The sequence below is a fragment of the Cervus elaphus genome, chromosome 28, assembly GCF_910594005.1.
Source record: "Cervus elaphus chromosome 28, mCerEla1.1, whole genome shotgun sequence".
Classification (NCBI taxonomy): domain Eukaryota; kingdom Metazoa; phylum Chordata; class Mammalia; order Artiodactyla; family Cervidae; genus Cervus; species Cervus elaphus.
The window spans coordinates 28,656,901-28,669,571 of record NC_057842.1 but is presented as its reverse complement, the minus strand read 5'-3'; the positions used below and the strand labels follow the sequence as shown (position 1 = coordinate 28,669,571).

The following is a 12,671-nucleotide window of genomic DNA, read 5'->3' as shown; positions in this document are numbered from 1 at the left end:
ATGGAACTCTCCAGGCAAGAATACTAGAGTGGGTAACCATTCTCTTCTCTAGGTGATCTTCCTGACCCAAGGATCGAACCTTGGGGTCTCCCGATTGCAGGCAGATTCTTTACTGTTTAAGCCACCTTATTAATTAATTAGTTAAATCTTTGATGTGTGTTTGTTTTATAGTTGCATAAGTCATAATTATATCTCTTTTTAAGATTTACCCTTTAACAAGAGGATCAGGCTTTATTCTTAGACAGTAGCTCCTAAACTTACTGAAAAGAGTCAGATATTTTAAGACCCTTTTATACCTCAATTTATTGAAATCACTTTCCTTGGTTGAAAAGAACTCACCCTGGCTTTCTTTTTATAGTTTGTGGATCAATTATTAATTGAAAAGTAGCTGGATTAAGGGCTTACCTGGTGGCTCAGAGATAAAGAATCCGCCTATAATGCAGGAGACCCGGATTCAATCCCTGGGTAGCAAAGATCCCCTTGACGAAGGGAATGGCACCCTACTCCAGTATTCTTGCCTGGAAAATTCTGTGGACAGAGAAGCCTGATGGGCTACATTCTATGGGGCTGTAAAGGGCTGGATTAAAAACACTGAGGAGTCCATATCCTTAGGCTTAGACCCTGGTGGATTCCTACAGGTTGTGCAATTTTGTTAAAGTTACTCAAACCCTTGGCCTCAATTTCTAGATCAATATACTGAAGGAACGGGGATGAATGTTTTCTAATGTCCCTTTCAGATTTTAGAATGTACTGGTCCCATGATCTGTGCATATAAAGGGTGGGTTGTAGAGACAAAATGTTCCCAGTTGTCTTGAAGAAAAATGTTTTAATAAAATATCCACATTTCAGTGATGTCTGCCTTCACCTTACCCTGCCAGGTAAGACTGGGTTTCAGAAGATTTTCTTTCTCTTTTTTTCCCCATTCCTTTATACAGCTGCTTCCTGCTCCCTCAAGAAGTCACTACCTCGCTTTGTGTTTAAGTTTCTCCATCTGTGAAATGCAAGGCTGAGTGCCCATCAGCCTCCCAGGGGTATTCCATGTCTGATTCCCTTTCAGAGTTTTCACTATGCTGGGCATTATCTACAGGCTAAGCTTGGCATTTCCTTCCTTTCCTTTCTTGATCATAATTTGATCCCAACTTCCTTGGGAGCCTCTTGTCTATACAATTTGTCAGTAGTTCTCATCCTGTTTTAACGTAATTTAGATCTATGGTGATGCTAATGATGTCGTTGATAATGAGCTGGGGATTGGCAGAGATCTTTTTAAAAAGTGTGTTCGAATAGTGAAGAAAAGAATTCAAAAACAAACAAAAAAAAAATGAAACAAACAACAACAAAAACCCCCACAGTGGTAACATAGGAAAAAGTGTCCATCTAAATAAAATTAATTTACACAAGATAGTGTTGCCAGATAAAATATAGGACGTTCAGTTAAATTTGAATTGCAGATAAACAATAAATTTTTAGCATCCCATGCAATGGACATGTGCTTATCCATACTAAAAACATTTTTTGTTGTTTATCTGAAATTCAAATTTAACTGAGTGTCCTGTATTTTTATTTCTTAAATACAGCAACCTTAGTGAAGTGAAGTCGCTCAGTCGTGTCCGACTCTGTGACCCCATGGACTGTAGCCTACCAGGCTCCTCTGTCTGTGGGATTCTCCAGGTCAGAATACTGGAATAAGACATTAAAAACAGGGCTTCTGTCCAGCAATTTCTGACTGAGATAAACTGAGGTTCCAGTGTGAGGCTAGGCTTTTTTCAGTTCTACAGATATTAAACAGAGAAATATTCTGAAGTTGGCAAGGGGAAGAGGTTGAAACTTCCGCATAGTTATACCTTTAAAAAACATGTGGGGGAACTGTAGATAACATCACTCTGAACTTTTATTGTCCATGGAAATTTGGTCCTAGAAAAAAATAATTGGCAATTCCATGAGAAGTTGCAGTTTTCATATGTTTAGTAGAAACAATGCAAGAATTTTCTAATGGCTATAAAATTATGCTGTTTTGAGGGATTCTGAAGGTAGTATTCATAAACAACGAAAGGTTACAGGTATTTTCAGGACGTCTTCGGTTTTAAAGCAAGCACTCAGTGCCAAGAATACTGCTGCACAATTGTAGGCACTGATTCAGTGGTCACTCTGTCAAAGATTCTGTGATAAGCATGTAACAAAAGGCTTGGATAATCTCCATAGTACACATGCTCCCCGTGCTACCTCAGAGCACCATCCGTGACTTCTGTATCCCCTGCAAAAACCTGAACTATGAGGGAGACTCAGTTCATTGACCAGTAGAGAAAAAGCTCCTTACTTGCTCTGCAAAAACAAAAAAGAACTTTTCTGTAATGTTTTTTGGCAAATAAGATGATGTGTATGTGTGTGTGCTCACTCATGTCCGACTCTTAGTGACCCCCAAGGACGGTAGCCCACCAGGCTCCTCTGTCCTTGGAATTCTGTAGGCAAGAATACTGGAGTGGGTTGTCATTCCTTCTCTAGAGGATCTTCCTCAGCCAGGGATCAAACCTACATCTTCTGCATTTCCTGCATTGGGGGCAGATTCTTTACCACTGCACCACCTGGGAAGCCTGAAGTGACCGGGGAAAGATGCAAAAATACTCAGATGTATGACCATCTCTGTCATCCAGCCCAGCACTACTTAAAGTATGGTCAGCTCTCTAGGGTTGGTTTGTTAGCTGTCACCATTCAGCACCAGGAAAATTGAAGAAATTTAGAGTAAACATTTAGAAACCTTTATAGTTATTCCACAGATTAAAAACAAATCTGTTGAATTTAATAATGAAAAGTTGGAGCTTGCATGCTATATATCTTTTTTTGTTATTGCTGGCTTCATTTTTCTAGTAATTTGTTTTTTATAACTATTTCACAGAAGTATCCGTTATTAAAACAGTATCATATTGTAAAAGATAAAAGGCTGTCTGTTTGATGTCCTTTAAAACAAATTACTCCTCAGTTCAGTTCAGTTCAGTCGCTCAGTCGTGTCTCTTTGCGACCCCATGAACCGCAGCACGCCAGGCCTCCCTGTCCATTACCAACTCCCAGAGTTTACCCAAACTCATTCCCATCGAGTCAGTGATGCCATCCAGTCATCTCATCCTCTGTCGTCCCCTTCTCCTCCTGCCCCCAATTCCTCCCAGCATCAGGGTCTTTTCCAATGAGTCAACTCTTCGCATGAAGTGGACAAAGTACTGGAGTTTCAGCTTCAGCATCAGTCCTTCCAATGAACACCCAGGACTGATCTCCTTTAGGATGGACTGGTTGGATCTCCTTGCAGTCCAAGGGACTCTCAAGAGTCTTCTCCAACACCACAGTTCAAAAGCATCAATTCTTCGGAGTTCAGCTTTCTTCACAGTCCAACTCTCACTCACATCCATACATGACCACTGGAAAAATCATAGCCTTGACCAGACAGACGGACCTTTGTTGGCAAAGTAATGTCTCTGCTTTTTAATATGCTATCTAGGTTGGTCATAACTTTCTTTCCAAGGAGTAAGCGTCTTTTAAGATCACGGCTGCAGTCACCATCCGCAGTGATTTTGGAGCCCAAAAAAATAAAGTCTGACACTGTTTCCACTGTCTCCCCATCTATTTGCCATGAGGTGATGGGACCAGATGCCATGATCTCAGTTTTCTGAATGTTGAGCTTTAAGCCAACTTTTTCACTCTCCTCTTTCATTTTCATCAAGAGGTTTTTTAGTTCCTCTTCACTCTCTGCCATAAGGATTGTGTCATCTGCATACTGAGGTTATTGATATTTCTCCCGGCAATCTTGATTCCAGTTTGTGCTTCTTCCAGCTCAGCGCCTACAATGTCTTAAATAAGAATCACTAAATTTATCAATTCAGACTTTCAATAAATAGTAATTACAAAGCAAATATTTTGCTAGATACTGTGGGTAAAGTGATGAATAAGATAGGCATAGTAGTGGGGTAGTGGGGTTTCTGACCTCACAGAGTACATTTCAAGGAAGAAGATGTAATAAAATCACAATAAAATAGATAGAAAAATACAAAGTGAACTGGGAATGCACTGTAAGAGACCCTGAACTGGTTAAGAATTCTGTGAAACATTCCCAGAGGAAATCACCCAAGCCCTGTTGGGAATGCTAGTCTGAAATTCAGAGAAGAGATCTGAGCTGGAGGTATAAATGTGGAACAGTCCTCTGAAGATGTTAATTTAAGGCTGAGGAATGGATGAAATTGCCTAGGTGGAAGACAGCACGTGAAAAGAGGGGAGAACTGAATCTTACAGGTCTAGCAGCTGAAATGAACCTCCAAATAAAATGGAGGTGAGAAGAATTAAGATCTGTGGAGCCCCTGAAGCTAAACAAAGAGGGTCTGGAGAAACAGGGAATGATAAAGAACTTCCAATAATGCTGAGAGGTCAAACCAGAACTGAAAAATAGGCACGTTCTTCACAGAGGCATGGTTTTTGGTGGGAGAGGTTCCTGGGATCTGATAATAGACGTGGGATATGTTTCAGAAGTCCAGATGCAGGAAGAGTTAAGAAAAGAATACAGCAATTATAAGCAACTCTTTCTAGAGGTTTTGCTGGGAAATGGAAGACAGTTTAGGACTATGTTTAGAGGGAAATATACGTAAAGGAATTTTTATCTTACCTTTAAGATGAAGCAGCAAACATAAACACTGATTGTGGTGAAGTGAAGTAAAAGTTGCTCAGTCGTGTCTGACTCTTTGCACCCTGTGGACTGTAGTCCATGGAATTCTCCAGGCCAGAATACTGGAGTGGGTAGCTGTTTCCTTCTCCAGGGGATCTTCCCAACCCAGGGATCAAACCCAGGTCTCCCACATTGCAGGTGGATTCTTTACCAGCTGAGCCACTTGGGAATGTTATCAAAAGCAAGAGCTTGAAGATGATGAAGATTGTAGGGGTTGGTCAATGGCAGTTTCCAGGAAAGCAGAAGGAATGAGAATTCCTGTGTGATTTAACACTCATCCCATCTGTAATAACAAATACCTGCTCTCTAATAGGTTCTCACCTCCTGAGGGCAGGGACCACATTTGTGTGGTTCATCACCCTCTACTCAGCTCCTGGGCTAGTGCTGGACCATCGAGACACTCAGAAAACAGTGAAGAGAGCCTGACTCCCAAAGACGATGTGTGTCTTTGACTCAAGGTGGGGTACCTCTTTCTGCTAAGAAGACATGAAAGAGAGCTTTGAAAGGGAGAAATGTGAGGGACTTTTCAACCAATACATTTTCTCTGTGAGATGAAAGAATGAAAAAAGAAGGGGGAATTGATAGGGTAGAAGTCAAGTCACAAGGGCTTCCCTTGTGGCTCAGATGGTAAAGAATCTGTCCTCAAATCTGCCCGGAGATCTGGGTTTGATCCCTGAGTTGGGAAGATCCCCTGGAGAAGGAAATGGTGCCTGGAGAATCCCATGGACAGAGTAGCCTGTAGAAGACTCGGAGTGAATGATCAAGTTTTAACACTACCGTTTGATAGTACAAGTTTGACACTACTGTAACAATGTTTACTGAACCGTTGAAGAGTAATAAATGGCAATTGTTGTGACAACACAACTGAGTTGTGTTGGATATTCATATATGGTACATACTTCTTGGAGTCACAACTGTCAAGGAAGTCGTGAAGGAGAAAAATCTGGTTGATTGTAAAGTATTTAGATTGAGAAGAAGAGATTGGGCTTTGGCACTGGGAAAGCAGTGTGAGCAGAAACTCAATGACAGAATTTGGCCCTTTGGAGCTGACAGGAATAGCAGCTCCATTGAGCTGAAGTTCCCCTCAGGTACTAAAATGAAGGAATTGGGGGCAGGAGGAATGGCAATAGAGGATCATGAGCACCCTTGGCCATTTCATAAAGTACCCATGCTGCCTTAATATCTCCCAATCTCATGCTGAACTCTTCGTGTTTTAGATTCACACCACCCATCCTTCTTACCTCTTTTCTGCTATCTACCACTCTCCAATCACTCTCATTTATTGAGGACTTTGACTCAGTTCATCCTTCCAGTCCAGGGCCTGAGTTTGCACTGGTGAATTGTGTGCTAGAAGCTAAATCACAGTCAGATCTCGCTTCAAGTGCATCTGGGAAATGTCATTGTTTAGTTGTTAAGCCTTTTTAGTACAGGAAGAAACAGTAGAAGGAGATTTGTTGTTGTTTAGTTGCCAAGTTGTGTCTGACTCTTGCAACTCCATGGACTGTAGCCCATTAGGCTCCTCTGTCCATGGGATTTTCCCAGGCAAGAATACTGGAGTGGGTTGCCATTTTCTTTTCCAGGGGATCTTCCCCACTCAAGGATCGAACCTGTGTCTCCTGCATCTCCTGCAATGGCAGGCGGATTCTTTACCACTGAGCCACCAGGGAAGCCCAAAAGGAGACTGGACAGATACTAAGCAAGGAAATATCCACTATTATATTCACCACAGTGGACAGAGAAAGTATGTTAGGATAAAATCATAAGAGGCAGAAAAAAAGACTAGGAAAGTTAAAAAAAAAGTCTTCTGATATAATAGAAGTGATGAAGTACAACTTGAAGAACTCTATTGATATAATATTGTAAATATGCAAAAACTGATGAACAGATGGAGAAATAGTTGATATCACAGACAAATTAGGTAACGCGACAGCAAGGACCTATTGTATAGCACAGGGAACTTTGCTCAATGTTATGTGGCAGCCCGGATGGGAAGAGGGTTTGGGGGGAGAATGGATAGATACATGTATATGTATGGTATATGTATGGTATATGTATGGCTGAGTCCCTTTGCTATCCACCTGAAACTGTCACAACACTGTTAATTGGCTGTAACCCAACACAAAATTTTAAAAAAATTTAAATCAGGTAATGTGATATGGGACAATTTTTATCTTGGATTTCAAATTATGTTAATTGGTTTGTATTATAGTAATATCAAAATTGATAATGAAATTTAAAAGTTCAGTTGGCAAAAAAAAAAGTTCAGTTGGCAAGACTAAAGGTTTAACAATTAGTATGAACTGGGGAAGTAAGGTGAAGGTGAAAGTCGGTGGTGGTGAGATCAAAGAACTAAGAATTTTGCTTTGTTGGCTTCTTGATCGAGTGAAATAATACTAAATTTTACAGTCTATGAGAATTCTATGTTTGGCACCGTTTTTCTCCTTAGGTCTTTTACATCATTTGTGATAACCACTGTGTCTTCTGGATTTTTAACACCAAATTGAAGTGATTAATTTAGTGCAAGGCACTATATGCATGCTAAATACATGTTAATATATATATAATAAATGAGACTAATAAAAAAAATGTTTGAAAGTAGTATGAAGAACACAAAAGGGACAAGTGAGTCATCTACTCCAAGTCTCTTAATAGTAGGAAAAAAACCCAGCATTTAAAAAAAGTATAGTTGCTTTACAATATTATGTTAGTTTCAGGCATGCAACACAGTGATTCAGTGTTTTTGTATCAAAAAACACATTCTCACCTCCTGAGGGCAGGGACCAGGTCTGTGTGGTTCATCATCCTTCACTCAGCACCTGGGCTAGTCCTGGACATTAGAGGTGCTCAGAAAATAATGAAGAAAACCTGACGTCCATAGAGGATGTGTGTCTTTGACACATGGAGAGGTACCTCTTCCTCCCTGCTGAGAAGACATGAAGGAAAACTTACATTACAGGTTATTACAAGGTAATGGCTATAATTCCCTGTGTTATACAGTCTATCCACGTTGCTAATCTATTTTATACACAATATCTGTTAATCCCATACCTAGTTTGTCCCTTCCCTCTTCCTTCTTCCCTTTGGTAACCACAAGTTTGTTTTCTTGAACTCAGCATTTTTGTAGCTTCCTTCCTCTTTATGACTCCAAACATAAAGTAAATATAGAGATCTAAATACATGGCTAAAGAAGCCCATTAAAACTGACTCAAACGCATTTGCACCAAAAATAACCGAAATTTTTTACTTTCTGTTATATAGAAACCAGGTCTGTCAGTCCTTTCCTCAAACAAGATCTGTACATCAAGTTGCTGATGTTTGAGTGGTAGCCAGAACTGATTTTGAATTTCATTTTGCTTCCTGTTACAGTTCTTAATTACATCTTGAAACATTAACAACATCAAATGAAGGCTTTCTTGGAGATGTGAAAAATCCCAGACACTCCAGTCTTTAAGAAAAACCTCTCACCTAGTATATCATTTCCCATCCAGTCAGTGAGGCTGCATTCTTACCCTGACTCAGAATCTCTTCTCCACAACTGTCCACAGAGGAGACTGCGCTGAGGTTAAGTTTTTAAGCCAAAGGCAAACCGAGTGTATTTGGGAAAAAACCCAAGGAACTTTTCCCGAAGGATAGTTACGCATTCCGCTCCCCTGTTTGCCAACATGATCATGCAGAACCCAGTGAGTTCCCCTAGCGCTAGGAGCAGCCGCAACTTCACTGTGAGGCCAAGAGTCCCACTGCCCTGCCACACCACCAAACTCCAGGGCACATGGCGGGGGCGTCGCCTGTGTCCTTTCAGGCTGAAAGCTCGATTTGTCTTCGGTTCCAGGGACACCCCAGGGACAGAGCGGCTTTGAACACCACCCACTCTCCTAGGGGTCATCACCTGTTGCCTCGCCAAGGCCAAGGGAGGTCAGCTTCTCAAGGGGAATTTTCAAAAAGGAGACAGGCTCGGTCTGTCCATAAAAGGATCTCTTTGAGGTCGGTGGGAAAAAAAAAAAAAAAGAAAAAAAGCAATGCATTTCGTGTTCCCAGTTAGAGCCTCTGGAACGAGGCCGCCTGAGAACAGGCCTGTGAACGGTTCTTGTTGGAGGGCGGCCAGCAGAGATGGCCCAGACGGTTTTCACAGGACCTCTCACGGCCACCCCTCACCCAGAGCAGCTGAAACTGGAGTCCAGGCGGCCACCTCCCGGCCCCACCTCCCCTCACCCCCACCCCGGGGGTAGGGGGCTGCGGAGCAGCACCCGGCCACCAAAGCAGCTGCCTTCTGACAGGATCAAGTCATTCAGGGTCAAGGGCAGGAAACCAGATTTCCACACACAAGCCAGATGAAACGCTGACATTTGCGGATGCTTATAGAGAGCCTTCACTCTTTTCTGCCCTCCTTCCCTTGCTATGAAAAAGTCATGAAATTCATCCCCCAGTCCCTTTCCCACCATAGGACACTTTAGCTCAACACACCCATGGATGGGGCTTCCTTGGTAGCTCAGATCGTAAAGAATCTGTCTGCAATGCTGGAGACCCGAGTTTGATCCCTGGGTCGGGAAGATCCCCTGCAGAAGGGCATGGCAACCCACTCCAGTATTCTTGCCTGGAGAATCCCATGGACAGAGGAGCCTGGTGGGCTATAGTGCTTAGGATCGCAAAGAGTCAGACACGCGAGACTTCAATCACTAGGAGTCACAGGCAGTGGCCGGCCCTGCACAATTCTCAGGATGGTGTATCTCGCTTTGCCTCCTTCCCTTCCCTCTAGAGACTCGGGGTGCATTCAGGAGAACAGCCCTGTGTGCTGGGGTTGCTCAGCATGGGAGATCAGGGCCGAGGGGCAGGCGTGGGCAGCCCTGGATGCGGCTGAGGAAGAGGCAGAGAGAGGCGCCGGTCCCACCTGCCTCCTCTGCTTGGAGAAGCCAGCACCGAGCAACCAGCACCTGCCCTACAGCTCCCTGGAACCTGAGGACCTCCCCTCCCCTCTCCCCTACCCCACTAAGACAACTGTGAATTTTTTAAAAATTAGGATTTGAGAGAATCTGAGAATTCAGAAGCCAAAGAAAGAGTAAGAAAATGTGAAATCAGAAAGAGCTTTGTGCCAGACTCTCAGGGCCAACTTGCCCTTCTTGCTCTCTAAAAGTTAAACTTTTACTCCCCTCCTGGGGTCCTCTGGGAAATAATTTTCTTTACTGCAATGTCTAATATTTGTCATCATCTCCACTTTTATTTAAAAAAAAAAAAAAAGGATCCTTCTAGAAGACCTGCATGCACGACAGGGCTTCATGGCTCATGCTTGGTCTCTGTCTCCACAGGCCAACAGCACCGTTTTGCTTTTGATCAGACCCAGGGTAAGTATCTCCTTTCCTGTGAAGCCTTCCAGAGGCCCTCAGATATGCACTGTTTTCCAGACTCTGTAGGGACCACTACCCTACACTTTGAGCTACTAAGTACAACTGCGTACATGTCCTACTTAATCTTAATGAAGTTAAACTAAGTTCTTTAGCTACTACCAGTGAAGCAATGATGTAAGGCTCTTCTCTTGGTGCTGCCACATGGAAACTTCACCAACACCTTAACTCAGCGTCCCTGCTGCCAAGCCCAGGCCTTGGTGGGGTGACTGTGGGTACTGAACCTAGTGATTCTGTGGGCTGGAGCTCACACTTTGGCTCCATGGGAGCAATGCTCTAACGAGCCCCTTAGGGAGGCTTCCCAGGTGACTCAATGGTAAAGAATCTACCTGCCAATGCAGGAGATGTAGATTTGACCCCTGGGTTGGGAAGATCCCCTGGAGACGGAAATGTCTACCCACTGCAGTATTCTTGCCTGGGAAATATGAACAGAGGAGGCTAGTGGGCTCCAGTCTATGGGATCGCAATGAGTCGGACACGACTTCACGACTGAGCATGCACACACCCATCTCTTAGCTGCCGAGGCAGCTCACTCAAAGGTGAATTAGCTCATGGTGATACAGAGCGTAGATTTGGGTGCATGGCTTCTAGGGACAAACCGATACAAGAAAATCCAGGAGGACAAGAACTCTGGCGATATCCACTAACACAGCCTTCTGTGGCACCAAGTCTTTATTAGATTTGGTGTGTGTTCTTTTGGAATCTGCACATGTTCTTATTGTTGTTTGTTTAAGCCCGAAGCGGTCTTGTCTCTCAGCTCCCTCGCCCATCAGAGGCTGATGGACGCCAGTTACTGTTTAGTTGCTGGTAGGATGCTATTTGAGCGAACCACATCTGAGGACCCTGGTGCTGGTAAAGCATCTTTTCAGTTGAATAATGCAAGACAGCACATTTGGGGAGGTGAAAGGCATGCAGTGGTAGTTCAGAAGGAAGACAAAGGGGAAACAGACCGCTGACTCTGGTGGGAACCAGGGTGGTATGTGGCATCCCTCACATGAAGACAAAGATCCCAGCAAATTACCACAATGCCAAACAGAGGGCCGTGACAGACATAATGGAACCACACAGCCCTGCCTTTGTGCAACAATTAAGAGGAAAATCATAGTGTATGCATTGGTTGTTTTCAGACAAGAGAATTAAAAGACTTGGTTGGTTTTTCTTTAAAATGCATTTCAAGAATTCCTCAGGTAAAGAGATGAAGGATGCATACTTCCACAGAGCTGCAGGCACAATCTCAAGCTGCTGAGCTATTTCCTTTGGGGGCTTCATGATTTCCCGTCACACCCTTACTAGTTAATTCCTCCAGCTTCCAGAAGGCCACCTGGAAGTCTCCAAGTTGCTCATCCACATTTTCTCTTTTAAGTTCCAATATTCTTCTCTGAAAATCTATCTTCAGCCCAAGGAACCTCTTCATGCAGCTCTCTGGAGCTTGTCAATCTTGCTCTGCACTAATGCTAAATGGATGGATCGTGGCCCTCCCTCTTTGCTGATTCCCTTTGTCGCATGTCCTTATATGATATTAGTGAAAGAATTGAGTACTTCATGTGCCTCACATAAAGTGAGGTGTTGTGCAAATTCCCTCATCTGTTGCTTGTGCTATTTTAATGGAAAAATAGGGAAAGAAGGGTAAGGTATACCTGAGTTTTCTCTGCTGCAAAGCTCTCCGATATTTTATAAAAACACGTTGCAGATGCTGAGGCTATTGAATAAATTGCAAAAATCTTCTGAACTTGTTCAAAGTCCCCTTCCCCTCTTCTTCTCCCGGAGACACCTCAGTTCTGAACTTGGGAGCAGGCTGAAGACAGATCAGGAAGCGTCAAAAGTTACTCAGTCAGACAAAACCCAGAAGATGCTTAGGCTCCGCAGTAGGAAATAGTATTCTTTCAAACTTAGAAGTAAAAAGCACGTGAAAGCATTTTATGGAAAAAAAACCAAAAACATCTTTTATTATAATCACTTATGAGAAATCACCTTTGGAAAAATCTGGGTCATGGCTTTGACAAAGAAGCTCAAAATGTCTACTTTGGGCCTGTAACATTCCCCTGGTAATCCGCAGGAAGGGCAAAGAGGCAGGAAGATCCACACTGATGCAGGGCTCTTCTCAGATGCTGGAAGTGGAAAACTACAGAAGCTTTCTCAAAACAAAGCCTTGTGTTGTAAAACTCTGGGGGTGGTCTTCCTCAAAACAGTCCCCCAAAGGCTCAAGATGACTTTGAGACATAGTAAAATCTAAAAGAAAGGAAACCAAATAAAATCTGCAGAATCATTACATGGTAGAAAGCCAGTCTAAGGCTGGGAATTTAAGAGCAGTGACCTCCTCGGGCCATCCCTGATTCCATCCTTGGCCCTTGAGAACCCGAGGCTTATTCTATGTCACATTCCATTTCTGAGGTGCCTGGCGAGACTCGTTCATTCATTTATATATTCAATTTAGTCAAAAAATGTCTACTTTAGTGCCACTCTTAGAGTGTACTATGCTACTTAGCACTGAATTTACAAAGGATAATAATCATAGCTAAGATTTATTGAGTTGCTACTCATCATTGTGATGTTTTAAAGGTATTTCTCACTTATTC

General features: G+C 42.9%; 1 long non-coding RNA gene across 6 annotated transcripts; it reads right to left on the bottom strand.

Moving 5' to 3' along the window:
- Window positions 1-3,766: 3,766 nt before the first annotated feature.
- On the bottom strand, window positions 3,767-8,428 carry LOC122685455. Of its 6 annotated transcripts, XR_006338398.1 has the most exons (4): window positions 8,209-8,428; window positions 7,464-7,622; window positions 4,640-4,887; window positions 3,783-3,833 (listed from the first exon to the last, which is right to left on the bottom strand). It is a non-coding gene; the product is annotated as an uncharacterized LOC122685455 (long non-coding RNA). The 6 variants fall into 6 exon arrangements; XR_006338396.1 differs by having other exon boundaries at window positions 3,767-4,887; window positions 7,464-7,619; window positions 8,165-8,428; XR_006338395.1 differs by having other exon boundaries at window positions 3,767-4,887.
- Between the last annotated feature and the right edge of the window lie 4,243 nt (window positions 8,429-12,671).